Source organism: Sarcophilus harrisii, chromosome 3, assembly GCF_902635505.1.
Source record: "Sarcophilus harrisii chromosome 3, mSarHar1.11, whole genome shotgun sequence".
In the NCBI taxonomy this organism is placed as follows: domain Eukaryota; kingdom Metazoa; phylum Chordata; class Mammalia; order Dasyuromorphia; family Dasyuridae; genus Sarcophilus; species Sarcophilus harrisii.
In genome coordinates, this window is record NC_045428.1 from 62,551,599 (window position 1) to 62,568,226 (window position 16,628).

The window sequence follows — 16,628 nt, forward strand, 5'->3', positions numbered from 1 at the left end:
GTGCACTAAATGACTAACCTCAAACTCAGATCTTGATTCTGAAGACCCTTTTCTACTCACTATAGCAAGGTGCCTCTCATTCCACTTTAAGAAAGCTATAATTGTTAGGAAGTTTTTATTTATATCAAGCCTTTATATAACAGCTTTTTACCAAGTTTCCATTGTTCCTCTGAAACCAAGCAGAAAGATCTCCCAAGTATAATCCCTTTTCCACATAAGTTTCTTGAATATTTGAAGACATCATCATATCCTCACTATTGTCTTCTCTTTTCCAGGTTAAGCATACCAGATTTCTTCCACTGCTCCTGATGTGCATGACATGCTCATCTCAGTTGCCTTCCTCTAGACATATTACTAATATCTCCCCATTACAATGTTAAGCATCACAAGTACCTATGTGCCATCCCTTTGGCACGTCACTAAAAACTGCCTTCCAAATTGATATTGAACCATTAATGGACACTCTTTGAGTGCAGTCATTCAATCACTTCTGGAGCCTCCTAAATGTAATGTTATCTAGGTCCCATCTTTTCATTTTTTTCCAAGAGATGAATTTGAAACACTTCATCAAATGTTTTGCTAAAATCTCTTATCTATATTATTCCCTTGGTCTGCCAGGTTATTAACCCTGTCGAGAAAGGAAGTAATTCTAGCTTTATTATCATTGCTTGATTCCTAATTATTTTTTTAGCAATACATTCCAGAATTTGGCAACAATCAGAGTCAAGTTCACCAGATTGTAGTTTGCAGGTTTCTTTTAAAAAATTTTAGGATATTTACTCTTCCTCAAAGCTATTGTATCTCCCCAGTTACTGACATTTCAAATATCCCTAATAGTGGCTTTATCAACACACTAGACAGTTATGTCAGTTCCATGGGATATAATTCATCTAGCTCCTGTGAGGTAGCTTAAGTTAGGTAACTTGATACTTTGTATTTAAGTCTCAATTCCCCACTCTTCTTTTTTTTTTTTTTGCCTCAGTACAAGAAGAAAAAGGTTTGTCCTTCCTTAATCCTCTTTCTAGCCACATAAGTTTTTAAAAAAGTCTTTTTTAATTGTCCAACTTCAATTCATTTTTAATTACAAAGAAATTTTTAAAGGACTGTCACTTTTTCAATTTCCATTACTAGTTTTTGCCTCCATTTTCTATATACAACTTTTAAAAATTTAAATTGCACTTCCCTCATCTTTACAGACATGTGATGGACTATGCATAAATATAGTCAGTTGCTTTACTTTATTGTAAAAGAAAGTTCTTTCATATATTTTTTACCATATTTAACATATACTGAATTATATACTATATAGGGGAGGGGGTGGGGGAAAGGGGGAAAAATTAGAACATAAGATTTTGCAATGATTAATATTGAAAATTTATCCATGCATATCTTTTGAAAATTAAAAAGCTTTTTAAAAAATTGTTACTACTATAAAACTGAAAAAAAGATAATTACCACTTAATAAAGTTTGAGATCTGGTAAAAAAAAATTCTCCATTTAAAAAATTACTTAGCTTGGTAAATGGTACCTTATACACCCACAATCATCTCTTTGGACAGTTTCCCTCTTTTTCTTCCTCTTTGAAATTCATTCTTGAGAGTCCCCCATTCCACTAGGACTGACCTGCGGAATGGTAGATTATGGGATCCCTACCTGTTCTTTCTCTGAACATTTTGAAATTTGCTCTGCCAAAGCCTGAAGTGCATATCAGATTAGGTCTAACCTCCCTCTCATCCATCACAAATTCTGACATGGAGTAGTAGCTCCCTCCACTCCAAAGTTAATTTCTAATTTCTGCTTCAGCAATTCACTTCTCCCTGTTGGTAGAGATCAGGTCCAAAATAGCAGTTCTCCTCCTTGTTTTTTTCTGTAAGTGCTTCACTCTTACTCATATGTCTTCTAATCTTTTCTCAATTAACAGCTACATAGCTTGGGGGAAAAAAATATCTTCTCACGTCCCCCTCAGGTTCAGACAAGGACAAGGCCCTGGTGAGAGTGTGATTAGTGAGACCTCAGCCACTAGCTTTGGTGACAGTTCAAACTAATCCCACTGGAGGAGCTTACCATTCACACATGGATTTGTAATGAGTCTTTAAATGCTCACAATGAAATTTTGTTTTACTGCCTCTTCTGAAGATCAGGGAGCACTGACAGGCACACCCATCTGCATTCGACTTATTTACAGAGAGTTTGCATCCCGGGCAAAACTCGCACTTTCAGAAAAGGAGTTTTTGTCACAATGAAGACAACTTACCCCAGATATGGTGTCTGTGCCTGTAACCCCAAAGAGGAATTTCTGTGATCTGGAGTGGGAGTAGCAAAGGCAAGAGGGAGCCTAGAGCAGCCTTGAGGCTTCTGGATACAGAACCTGGAGCCACATCTTTCCAAGGACAGGAGGAGTTCACAAGGAGCTTAGCTTGGACATACATCAAAACCCAAACCTCCTCCTCAGTGGAGCAGAGCAAGGGAAAGGACACCTCACCACCCAGATAATAAGCAGTAGGAGCAGTTGTCAATAGCATTTGACCTCATCATGGTGGGGGAGGTTGGGGTCCTGACAAATAGAACAGTCAAGTGATGACAAAGAATCATCAACTCTGGATATATAAGGAAAGATTTGAAGTGTGGTGACCAGCCCTTAAAATAATTCTATTTGGTCAATCAACAATCTTTATTAAGGATTTATAATAATCCGAGCACCGGTTGGGGGAAGGCAAAGAGCAGCTGCTCTCAAGAAGCTTCCATTGGACATGTTTTGTACAAAAAAAGCAGAGGCTCTTCCTTAAATAGCCTTAAAATTTAAAAAAAAATCCTTAAAATAGGATTCACTTATTGTTGGGAGTGGAAAAGGGGTTCATGGTATGTAATAGTACTCTTTTGCTTGTTGGCTTCTACTGGCTTTCTTTTTGTGGAACTGTGGTTCTGAGAGTACTAACTGTATACACACTTCATCTCATCGGTGGTGAACTTGTAGGCACCAGTATCCCAGATCTCAAATTCTCCATTGGAAGGAGTTGTTTTTTTTTTTTTTTTCTGCTACCCACAGAAGGTGGTTCAATGAAGATATTCCCCATCTGGATGTCAATACATTGCATGTCAAAAAGATCTAAGGAGACTAGAAAATTGGGCTGAATTCTAATAAAATGAAATTTATTAGGGATCAATGTAGTGTCTTACACTTGGGTTCAAAAAAATTGGATTTCATGTGGAAAAGGCTTTGTTACTGTAGTTTGTTAGTCAAAAGATATTACCATACTCCAAGAAGCTCAGTATGAATCAACAATACTATCAAGAAAGGTAATGTAATCTCAGCTACATTCAAAGGATCGTAGGTTCTAGGATTAAGGACATAATGGTCTCCTATTACTCCCATTTGTGGATTACTGTAGTTTAAAAGAACAATGACAATGCAAGCTGGTTTTGCCCCATGAGTACCCCGGCAAAGACTTAGGAAGAGCATCAGCAGAAGAGTACCAGAAATTCAAGGACAAACAATAGTCGGTCATTTTCCCAGATCAGGTCACTACAGGGAAATGATCTGTAGGCTTGTAGGTTGGGGAAAAGGGCAAGAAGGGCCTTCTAGCTCATTATAAGCAGTGTAGCTTATACTGGAGGCAGGGAGCAAGAGTAGCAGTAGGAGGAAAAGAGCATCAGTATTGTTCTGACCTCAGAATAGTCACAGATCCAGCAGGCTAAAACTAGGCAGGGAAGGAAGGACCATGGCTGAGCCTACAATAGCACTGTGTCAGCCCCCAGAGCCAGACTCTAGATTCAACCTACAGACCTGCGCTTGAGTTTGCAGCTGAGTAACCATGGCCTGGAATAATGATTAGAAGTCACCCACAGTCCTTTCAATCTGAATTTGCAAAGATTTCCTTATAATTAAGGACAAGGTCCAGCAACTCTCTATTACTAAAGGGAAGCCTGAAATTATATTACAAAGAGCCAAAGAGAGATCCAGGGCCTGCAAGGTTCAAACAAGGAGTGCAACAATCAGACCATTTAGCATGCCTCAAAAGTTTGCAGTCCCGTGACCTAAGCCATTCCTGAGATCCTTGTAGAACACAGCACTAGGATAGCTAAATTGCACAATGGATGGAGCACTGGCCCTGCAATCAGGAGAACCTGAATTCAAATCCAGCTTCAGACAATTAACTGTGTGACCCTGGACACTTAATCCCAATTGCCTTGCCAAAAGAAAAAAGAATATGTCACTAACAGGTTAAAGAAAACAAGAGCAGGACTTCCAGATAACCCACATCCGAGCCACAAAAAGTCTTAAGATTCCCTTCAGAAGTATGCAGAGCCTGGATCTAACAACAAGTCCCAATTCAGAAAGGATGGTGAAAAAAAGAATTGTTATAAATTCAAAGAGTCCCAAAACACAAACCTAAAGGAAAAAATAATGCAAAGACATCTGAAAGCAAAACCTCAAAGAAAAGCACTTGGTCACAAGATCAGCTAGAACTCATAGAATAAACATGAGTTTAAAAAAAATATTATAAATGAGAGCTTTTGCTCAAAAAATACATGGAAAGAGAATTAATAGTTTAGTAAAAGAGGTTCAAACAAACCAAGCAGCAAACTTACCCAAGTAACAAACTCTCTGAAAATTAGCATGAACCAAAAAGAAGTTAATGATTCAGAGGTGATAAGAAATTATTAAAACAAAGTCAAAATGATAAACGAGAAAAAAAATTACTTAGTAAAAAAACAAAAACTTCACTATTTGGTTTAAAAAAAACTACTGGGAAAGCTAGAAAGCAGCCTGGCAGAAATTAGGCTTAGACAAACTCCTTACAACATAATCTACAATATATTCTAATTGGATGGGTAACCCTAATATTAAAGATCACATTATTTTAAAAAATTAGAAAAGATATATTAGAAGAGATGATATATCTCATAGCTATGGTCAGGAGGAGATGTATTTGCAACCAAACAAAAATAAATTAGATTATTTTTATTACAAGAAACTGAAAATAGAAAATGTTAATCTCATATCAAAAACAATTCACCTAGCAAACAAGGGAGGAATAAAAAAAAGATCTATGATTATTGAATTACCTAAACACCACAACCAAAAAAAGGAGCTTGGAAACCATATTTTAAGAAAACATGAATTAAAACTGACCAAATCTATTGGAACCAGAGGACAAAATGAAAATAGAAAAAATTCACTTTTTACCTCCTGAAATCCCCAAATGAAAACTCCCAGGAATATCAAAGCCCTAATCTAAAGCTTCCAAGTCAAAAACTACTTCAAGAATCCAAAAGGAAAAAGCTCAAGTATGTAGAAGCTAGTTAGGATCACAAAAAATTTAGCAGATAAAGGAGAAGAGAGTTGAGAATACAATATTCTGAAAGGAAAAAGGCTTACAATCAATAACATCTAGGAAAACTGAGTATCAATCACCCTAAAGATACTTAAAAATCTCATTTCATTTATAATAACTTTTTAAATTTTAATTTATAACTTTTTTTAAACTCTTGCTAGTTGGGTAAGCCTGGGCAAGTCACTTAACATGTTTTCCTCAGTTTCCTCAACTATAAAATGGGGATAATAGCATTTACCTCATAGGGTTATTGTGAAGATCAAATGAGATGATATTTGCAAATGCTTAACCCAAAGCCTAGCATAGATTAGGTACTTAATATAAATGTTTATTCTATCCCTTCCCCCTTTCTTTGTTATATCAATAATCTCTCTTTGGCTTGGCACCGGAAATTTTTTGCTTATCTTGGGATGCTTTGTATTATCCAGAACTCTAGATTATCCCAATCTGATTCTCATTGTGCCTATCAGGACACAATTTTGATGTTTATCTTAGCTCAAATTCTATATAACTCCTAGCATCAATTACAGAGCTTACAATTCAACTCAATAAAGAGTAAATAGAAGTTCTGGGCAAAGCAATGTGAACAAACAGATGAGAAAATGGACAAATGAATGAAAAACCATTTATTAAACACTTTCTATGAGCCAAGCACTATACTAAAATTCTGAAGATACAAATGTGAAAGCAAGGATGAGGCAGGCAGATAACTTGGCCATCAGATTCTGATAATTGTCCATGGGCTGTCACAGTACGTTTATGGAGACAGCCCAGGGCCCTGAACCCAAGAGTCTTGAAAAGAGCAAGGCTTCCAGCCCACTGCCCTTAGACATTATTCTAAGAAACAAACTTGATGGAACTGCAATCTGGTCATTGTTGGCATAGCTGCATGCAAGATCCAGGAGAGAAGTTCTTGCCACCAAAACCCTTTTGCTGCTGTTCAGTCATTTGACGATAATGTCCAACTCTTTGTAACCCTACTTGAGATTTTCTTGGCAAAGATACTGCAGTGGTTTACCATTTCCTTCTCCAACTCATTCTACAGAAGAGGAAATTGAGTTAAACAGGGAGAAGTGATTTGCCTGGATGGTGTTAAAAATATTTGACATCAGAAATCACTATGTTATCAATGGAATTGACATTAAAAAAGAGGCTTTGACAGTGTATGTTAAGTACCATGGGACTTTTTTATCAGGCTGGTCACTGAAACCTTCCCTGTATATGTGTTGTCTCTCGCCATTAGAATGAGAGCTTTTTGAGAGAAGGGACTAACTTTTCTCTTTGAATCAGTGATTTGCACATGGTAAATGCTTAATAAATGCTTTATTTCCTGTCCTCTTGGCGTGTGTATTAAATTAAGGAAGACTACATAAAGGGGAGCAGTGACCAGAGAGAAGGAATTCTGGTCTGAAATTGGCCCCAGGACAGTGGAGGAATCAAGGGACGCACTCCATGCAGAAATTACACTCCATGCAGAAATCATGACCGCGTCGTTTGATCACATTCCAGATTCTAGGGCCGAGACGGGGAGAAATGGAAGACGAGGGGAGTGAGGCAGAGGGCATGGAGCAGGAGAAGGTCCAGTGAGCTGGGAGTGAAAGGAAGCATGATTGGGGCTTTTTCTGAACTGATGATCCAGGAGAGTCACTGGGAGAGATACAAAGGTTAGGATAAGGCACAGTTCATAGATCTTATATTCCAATATGGCAAAGGATTCCCTAAGGTCCAATATAGGGAAAGTCCACAGTGAGTCCAAGAAAAGTACAAGTATTTGCATCCTTCTGATAGAAAAATGAAACAGCATAGCACCTACCTTCAAGTAACTTACAATATTCTTTGGGAGAAATACCAATAATACCTAAAATAATCACATTTCATTGCAGTCCATGCAGTCCAACATAAGGAAAGGCCACAGTGGGTCAAAGAAAAGTGCAGGTATTTGCGTTCTTCTTCTGATAGAAAAATGAAATAGCATAGCACCTACCCTCAAGTGGCTTACTATATACTTTGGGAAAAATATCAATAATATCTGAAATAATCATATTTCATTACTGCTCTTGGTTCAAAATGTACATAAGAATACATAGGTGGTTCTTCCCTCATTAAGTTGTGTATTTTGTAAACCATAAAGAACTACATAAAAATGCCAGTCATTTTGATCTTTACCACTCCTCTGTGAGGCAGGTGGTACAAGGGTTGCTATGATCATTTGATAGAGGAATACCTGTAGAAAGCTCAGGAAAGTGAAATGACTTGCTTCAAATTTATATAATAAATGATAGCGCCAAGATTTGAATTCAATTTTCTGACTCTGAATCTGGTCCTTATTTCACTAAATCCAGTTGGATTTTTTCTTTCTTTAGAGTCTCCCCCTAGCTCACTGGTCTAATCCCTAAATTTTAAGCATGAAAGTTTTAACCTTATCCCAGGCTGATCTAATCCATGTCTCCTTTGACACTGGTAATGCTCCATTTCTAGAGGCTCAGTGTATTGATGTCAGACTTAGTGTGGACATTCAGTTGGCATTCTACTGAGTCCTGGACTCAGGTGACCCATCAGTCTTAGCTTCCCTCAAAACAAAAACTACAGATATCTACCACTGACCCCCACTAGCCACCGTAGCTGGCCTTCTAAAAATAAGTTGCTGAAACGGATATAAAGCAATATCATGTGTGGTAAAGCAAAATGGGTGCTGTAGAGGTCTAAAGGGAAAACAGCCTTGGAATCGGCTTTTTCTAAATCACTCACCCACTCCCTGGGTAGACTTAATGGTTTCCAGGTTAATATGCTGATTAATTTTTGCCTCACTTGATCATAACTCTCCCAGTTTAGCAGTTTTCAGGAATCACTTAGGGGAAGGGTTTGGGTAGCTCCTGGCTCTGCTACAGTAAACTGAGCTGAAGTCCCCAATTCTTAACAGTGACTGGTCCCCGCCTCCACTTACTTAGAATAGTAACACAAGATTTGCTGTTCACCACTCCTGTGGTGCACAGTTCAGTTTATTCACCACAACATGGCGTCTGTCCACTCACTAAGCCCACACTCAAGTTTCAGAAATAAATCCTATTGCAGAAAAGCATCTCTTCCTGTGAGTTCTCCCACAACCAAGCAGTGTTCTCCTATTCCCTAAAGCACAGAATTCATGTGAATACTTGGGGTTTTGTTGTTGCCATTGTTATTTGTTTGTTTCTTGGTGTAATGTTATATCATTGGAAATCTTGCCAGAGAGATTCCAAATAAGATGGAGACTGAGCCAGAGACAGCATAGTTATGATAGGTTCCAAGTTGTAGACTCGGAACTTTTTTTTCTACAGGTGCAGGAACTGAAACCCAGAGGGGAAAAGAAGGAATTTATTCATAATCATAACCTTGGGACTCTAAGGGTTTTAATATTCTGGACCTGCAACTGTTCTTAGTGAAGGAAAGGAGATACAGTATAACTAAAAAACAGGGCTCCTTAAATGGGGTAAGTCATGAGACAGTTCATAATTGGGAATCCAAAAGCTCATAGGATTTAGAGCTCAAAGAGACCTACTAATCTAATTGACCACCCTCCCCATTTTGCACAGGAAGAAGCTGAGAGCCAAAGACTTCATGTGACTTGTCCAATGTAGCAGACCCTAGACTGCTTTTTCTACATTCCTTGAGAGAAGTTTGTGTGGAAGAAAGCAGAGGTCTTGAGCCAAAGAGGAAAAAAGAATTGTGAAAGATAAAATGTAAAAAATATTTTTAAAAAAAGGTAAGAAAAATATAAAAAAGATAAAAATGAATTTAGAAAGTAGAAATACGGAAGGCAAAGGGAAAAGAACAAAATGAAGGACCCAAAAAATAAGGAGATACAGAGAAAGAATGACATAAGCTGTAAGGAAAGGATTGGAAAGATTTAACCAGAAAAAATGAGGTTGTTGGTTAAATAAGGTAAAAAGAAAAAAAAAAAAAAAGTTGGGTGATTGCAATAGAACTTGTTCACTGAAATGGACAAAATACTGCCCACCCCCACCCCCCCATCCCTGGGTCAAGGGGCCTCGGGCTTATAGGAAAATGTTGCTCAACTATGTTCAGAAGGAATGCTTGCCTAACAACGTCAGACATCCTGTAAGCTCCCTAGCAACCCCCTTTTCAAGTGAGAAGTCAAGTCACGGTTGTAACTGCAAGGCAGAACAAGAATTGTTTATAAGCCTGTCTCTATTTGGGTTGGGGATGGTACTCTACTGAGAGTCCATCCGACCTGGCAGGTAAATAAACAATTAATGATTTCTAAATTGCAAACACCTTAGCTATTCTGAATTTTATTCGCGCTATTTCATTTACCTTTGGACAGAGTTGAAGACTCCAAAAAATAAAATAACAGTCCATTTCTCCAAAGGAGCTTCTAACAAGAAAGATAAGACTTTCCAATAAGTAACCTGAATTGAGAATGAGATATTTCTATTTCTATCATGCTATCGATAGCCTGTTATCTACACTGAACCTACAGGCTAATTTCCTGATAGAAAAGAAAATAAAAGGTTTGAGAAATGGCAATCCATTTTCCAAGTTATCAAGGGGAATGAATTAGTCTTTGAAAAAACAGAAACTCTTCAATATTATAATAAAGATGGAAAAGGAAGTAAAAGGGAAATCCTTGTGTCAGAAGGTTGGAAGGCAGAAGAAACATCACACAGGAGAAAAAGAAAAAAAGAGCATTAAGCTTTAAAAAAAAATGAGAGTTTTTCCAAAGAGGAGGGAGCTAGTCTAAAAGACTTGTTTAAAGAATGGGAGGTTGTGGAGCCATACAAGGTCTCCTTTGAGGGATCAGACAGTAAGAGAAGTTATAATGGGTGAGTCCTTAATGAGAGGTGTTAAGGCAGCTATTTGCTGAGCTGAAAATAATGAAGAGGGGGCTGAGACATGACAGGGATGTACCACAGATTTGTCAAATCTGATGAAATCCCCTCCCATTTCTAGTGCTTCACATGGATATACAATGGATGGAAAAAACCTAAAACTAATTACGAAATATTATGTAGCTTTGGACTCTGGGGGCCTAGATAGTCTTTTCTTGACTATTGCTCATCAAGGCAAAAAATTCTGGAAAAAAAAAAGGGGGGGCAGATATCATCTGATTAAGAAAGTATTGTCTGAGAATGGAACTTGGATGACATATAGTGTTAAGCAAAGAGTTGTTTGGCTTAAATAAGAATGAGAGATGGACAGATGGAATGTGTCTAACACTCCCGCCCCATGTTCTCCATCAGATTGCTCCTACCACCATTTTATATACACATACTCAAATATCTTCAATCTCTCCCTAATATTCTCATTGCTGCTGCCTACCTACGCGTCTACATTTCCCGTCTTAAAATAACAGTAACAACCTTGCAATCTTCCCTTACAGATGTCAACGCTAGAATCTGGAGCCAGAGATTATTCCACAAATAAATAAGTTCTCCAAATTTCTCCTCTCTAAAATCTGTATTAGTCAGCTTTAGTTCTCTCTTGTTCTGCTGTCCTCTTTGAAATAAGTTCATCATAAATCCTTGCTTTGTTATAGGATCAGATAAGAGGAAGAGACCTTCCTCACCAGAAGGCCTTAATCAAAAGCTGCCTAACCATTTCTGGGATCACTAAAGAAGGGGCAATTCTTGACTAAGTAACCTCAGAGTTAAAATTCTTTTATTTCATGATTTTTCTGACTCCAAATCCACTCTTCTACAATTCTCTTGCCTTATCTGGCTGAGAAGTAGAGGAAGAAATGGTCAAAGAAAACTGGAGACTTGTAGAGAATAGAACAGGGAACATAGTAGATAGAAAGGAGGGAGCCCAGAAAAATAAAATGTATGAGTGACCATCAGGATCAGGAGGTTTAGAGCTCTGCAAAGTCATCTTGAACAATACAAGCAGTTTCCTAATTTGGAAACAGGATTGTCTCAGCTTTCCTGTCCCTTGTTATTTATCTTAATTTGCCCTATTTTCATGGATTCTCCCATATTCTTAGTCCCTTTAGGGCTTCCTAAATAAAGGTTTTAATTCCTGGCTTATCACCTATTCTATTGCCCCTGCCCTAGCCTGTGCCACTCTCTAACTTGCCTTTTTCATCTAGGAAAAAACAAAGACCAGGAACAAGGTCCTAGGAGTGTACATAACTGAATGTCAAACTTCCCCTTCTCACTGTCTCTAGTTGAGAGAGAGTATAGCTTAGGTTCTGAGTGAGAGTCACGAAGGAAATTAAATGAAGAGCAAGTTCTGGCCTTGAGACCAATCCTAAAGGTAGGAGGAGACTTAAAAGGAGTCCAAAAGATTTTTCTCCTCCTCCAGTCCTGACACTCTCTATTCCCAGCATGATGCCTTGCACATTATAAGTGCTTAATGTATGCTTGTTACACATACTATTGTAGAAATATGTTTAACAAGACTGCATATATATAACCTAGATCAGATGGCTTGCAGTCTTAAGAAGGAGGACAGGGAGGGAGGAAGAAAAATTTGGAAAAAAATTTTATAAAAAATTAATAAATTTTTACACATAATTGGAAAAAATAAACTATTTTTTTAAAATGCTGCTTGTTTGATTAGCAAATGATTGGTTACCTGAACAAGTTCTGGAGTAGCATTAGGACAAAATTCCTTTAAGAAAAGGAATTATATAGCTATAGATATACATACATGTGTGTATATAATACGTAGACTTATGTATATGTATGTGTGTTTATAGGGGAAGGGTGGGAGGGAGAGAATTTTTTAAAATTTGAAATGTTTAAATTTTTAAAAACATAATTGAGAACTATTTAATAAAATAAAAAGATATTAAAGAATCACTGGTATATGATTTCTAAGGTTCTTTCCTACTCTAAAACCCTACGATTATTATGGAAGAAAAGGAAATGGACCAGCCTGTTGTAAATCTCATTAAGTTGGAACTGCCTACAAGTTAATAATGAAGAACTGTAATATAGAAGGCAGGACTTCCAAGACTGGTCAGGACAGCTCAGCAGCTCTGAAAGAATCAAAAGATAAAACGGGAAAATATGATGAGTGTCTCTCCAGTGCAAATCAATTTGACAATGACAACAAAAATGACCTACTTTGTATGCAATAAACCAAAAGCTAGACTGAAAAGTCATGCTACTTTGAAGACATTAAGATTCAGACATTTCCCCTTCTGACTGCAAAATTTCAAGTACTACAAGGCAACATCAGGAAGAGGAAAAAAGAAAGAAAGAAGAAAGTGTGATTTGTAGACAATGGAATGCTTCCTGAAGAGGCAGGATGGAGAAGCCAGTTAGGCCAGAGTCTTGTCCAGACACTGTTTTTTTCACAAGTTACCTAGTGCTTCTGGGAGCTCTCTAAAACCAAGTTGCTGAAAGATGTAAACTTGTACTGGTGGAATGAATTTGCTCTTCTGGGAGTTGCCTTTACCAATGAAATCTCAAGTCTAATCTCAGTCCATTTGAAAACTCTGCAATGCAGAGCCAAGGGGGCTCGATTGAATTCAAGGCAGTAACAAACCAAATTAGGGGATCATATTTTCCAAAGTCACTAAAAATGCCTGTGGAAATGACAGTGGATGGAAGCAGCAGTAATGTCACACCTCATTGACCATCTCACGGATCTCAAGAGAATGATGCACTGGGTTTAGAAGCAAGAAAAGCCCTGTCAGTCACCACTCACTTCCCCAAGCCCGTTTGTGCCTGGTACATAGTAAATGCTTAATAAATGTTTATTGGCTATCTGATTGAGTTTCTTCATTGGTAAAATGCAAGAATTGGACTAGGTGATTTATCACAGGTTTTTCAGCGCTAAATCTGTGGTTCTGTCCTTGCCTGCTGACCTCCTTGCAGCACATACTATTCTAGTCTCACATTGTTATGTTACAGCTTCCTGCATGTGTCCCATTTTAAATTTTAATTTTTCCTGACCCTTTTAAAGCTTCTTGGTTCAGGGGCCATTTTTGCTTATGTCCTTATACTGCTCAAAGATTTGCCCGATGCTGAGCACAGAGTAGGTGCTCAATAAATATTGGCTGAATAACGAAATGGAGCAGAATGTGAACAGAACAGTCTCTCAGGAGAAGTACGATAAGATTATATAGTATGTGTGAAAAAGATCTGGAGATTTGGTAAATTCCGCACTTGACATGGGTTGATAATGTTGACATTACAACTAGAAAAGCTAGATTGGTTCTCAGCTGCATTTAGAGAGTTATATTGTCCAAAACAAGAAAAGCAGTAGTCGTATTCAGCCCTGGTCATACCAGGCTGGAGGCTCTGGACATCATGCCCCTCAGATTGTATTAAGAAACTGGGATATTCAGCTTAGTTTTCCTTGGAATTCTATAGATTGTCTAGACTTAAGAAAGTCAAACCCAAAGATCCCAACTTTTGGGATAAGAATTCATTATTTAACAAAAACTGATGGGAAAACTGGAAATTAGTATGGCAGAAATTAAACATAGACCCACACTTAACGCCATATACCAAGATCAAAATGGGTCCATGATTTAGGCATAAAGAACGAGATCATAAATAAATTAGAGGAACATAGGATAGTTTACCTTTCAGACTTGTGGAGGAGGAAGGAATTTGTGACCAAAGAAGAACTAAGATCATTATTAATCACAAAACAGAAAATTTTGATTACACCAAATTAGATTTAAGAAAGTGATGCAGAATAAATTTTAAAGTGTGTCCATGTTTTTTCCTGCAGGGTAGTTTTTAAACAATTCTGAGAACATCCCTAATATAAGCAACATGTCTCAAAGAACAAATGCAGAAAGACCATTTCCCAACCTTAAAAAAATTGAAGACATTTGCAAGGAATCTGACCTCTAAAGGAACGAAAATAGCTCCTGTTCAAACAAGCCAATCACTATCTCAAATGTCTGCAAATCAGGAGCAATTTTGTTATCTTTGTGGGTCATAATGCTTGACCTTGTCCCATCATTTTATAGTTACTCCATTCCTTCAAAGTCAATATATGAAAATCAGCACACTGTAATAATAACTGGCATTTACAAAGCACTTTAAGTACTTTCCAAAAATACTGTGAATATTTATTTCATAACAGAATGACTCTGTTAGGTATCCCCATTTTATGGATGAGGAACCTGAAACACAGAGATTAAGTGTCTTGTCCAGGGTCACAAACTCTAACCCTAGCTGCCTGATTGTGTAGTTGGAAAGTGTCCTGAGATAGGAGTCAGAGCACCTAACTCCTAATCCTGAAGTTCCTGCGAAGTGTTCAGCTTGGAGCAAAAAGAGATTCTCTGAGCTTGTTAGTCGGCTTATCTGTGAGAAATGAGAGTGATCTAAGGTTTCTTCCTTCTTTGAATGCTATAATCTGCAAGATCTCAAATGAACTATTTGCTTTTGTTAAGATAACTTTGAGAAGTCAAGCAAGACTTTAACAATGTGAAATACTTGCTCTGGTTTCTAATTTACAAAAAAATCATTGTCCAACATGGTTCTCCATCACATATTGGCTGTGTGACTCCAGGAAGTATCTGAACCTCTCTGTACCCTCCTGGGAACTTTCTAAGACTATTCAAGATGGTAACCTGTATCGCAGAGGGAGACAACTCATTTATCTCAATAAAACTATGGGGCCAGTCCCCATTTCTATAAAAATCACCGAGGCCAAAAGAGATGCTATCCAAGGATATTACTAAATGTGTGCTAATAATAATAATACTTGCTCTGGTTTCTAAATTACAAAAAATCATTGTCCAATATGGTCCTCTGCCACACATTGGCTGCGTGATTCTGATAAGTAGTTTAACATCTCTGTACCCTCCTGGGAACTCTTTAAGACTATTCAAGATAATGACCTGTATCATAGAGGGAGACAATTCATTTATCTCAATAAAACTATGGGACTAGTCCCTATCCCTATAAAATCACTGAAACAAAAAGAGATGCTATCCAACTACATCACTAAATGTGTGCTAATATTTTTGGAAGGTTTTAATTTTAATTTCAATAAACTTCACTGAGGTTAAAAAAAAAAAAAAACAACTAAATGGGCATTCAAGGCCTGCCTTTAAGCAACCTCGACCCAACCCCATCCCCTAAAACTAACCTCTGCAAAGGCCTCCTTTGGTGATTGCTTAGCTAATCCCACAATTTCTCCCTTGCTGTATATTCACTGAAGCCAGAGGACGACTTTCCCCTTCACAATTCCTTGCCAAATCCAGCAGCTTTGGCCTCCGCATTTCTTGCCTCCAACCCTTCTTCTCTACTCGTACCTGCTTAGTTAGGCCTTTCCTCAACTCTCAGCTGTTCCAGGGACTTCCTAATTGGCTCTCCCTGCCGCAAGTCTATCCTTTATTCTCCACACAGCTGCAATCATGATTTTCCTAAAGCACAGGACGGTCCACGTCACTCTCTTCACTCATTAAACTCCAATGACTTCCTATTGCCTCTAGGATGAATTACATACTTTTATTCTTGGTTTTTAAAGTTCTGGAACCAGGAAAGCCAGTTTAAATGCTGCCTCAGATACTGAATACTTGCTGTGTGACCTTAGAAAAGCCACTTCACACTATCTCAGTTTGACCATCTGTAAAACAGGATTAACAATAGCACCTACATTCCCAGGGCTGTTGTGGGACTGGAAAGAAATATGTGTAAACCATAACACACTGTATAAGTAAGGAGTCTATATTAAATAATCTCTTGGGTTGCTTCCAGCACTAACCTGTATGAGCTTTGCTTCTATGAGATGATGGGGACAGTGATTCCTAGGATGGAGTTTAAGAGGTTCAGGGTCTGCAGAGAGTCAGCACAAGCCCCCATTCCGTCCCCCGCCCCAACCAAATAGCAACGGCTCATGGCAATTTGGCAATTTGCAGTTAGAAAGATTTTCCAGGTCCAGGATTTTGTTGGATTCCCAGTAGAACATGGATTCATGGTGAAGCAAAGCCTCTGGTTCCAGGGCTAGGAATGAACTTGCACCGAGCCCTGCACACACTCCGCCTTTGGGACCAGACCCTGGGAGAGAAGCCGAGCAGGTCTGAGGGAGCCGAGGCAGAGGCCCGAATACCCCGGGGGGGCCTTTGGCTTTCCTAACAGAGAGCCAACCACCGGGAGTGACCAGGCCCGAAAGGCCTTCTTGTAAGAGAAGGCCCAGCCAGGGGGCTGAAGACACTGCCCCCTTGTGGCAGATGAACAAGGAGACACAGCTGCTCGCAGGGAAGAGGGGAAACGCCCCCCAGGTCTCTGGCCTTCTAGTCTCCCCGGGTCACCACAGAAACAGGGAATCTGGGGAAACTTCATCTGCTTCCTAGAAACGTCACATCCCTGAGGTGGAATCTGC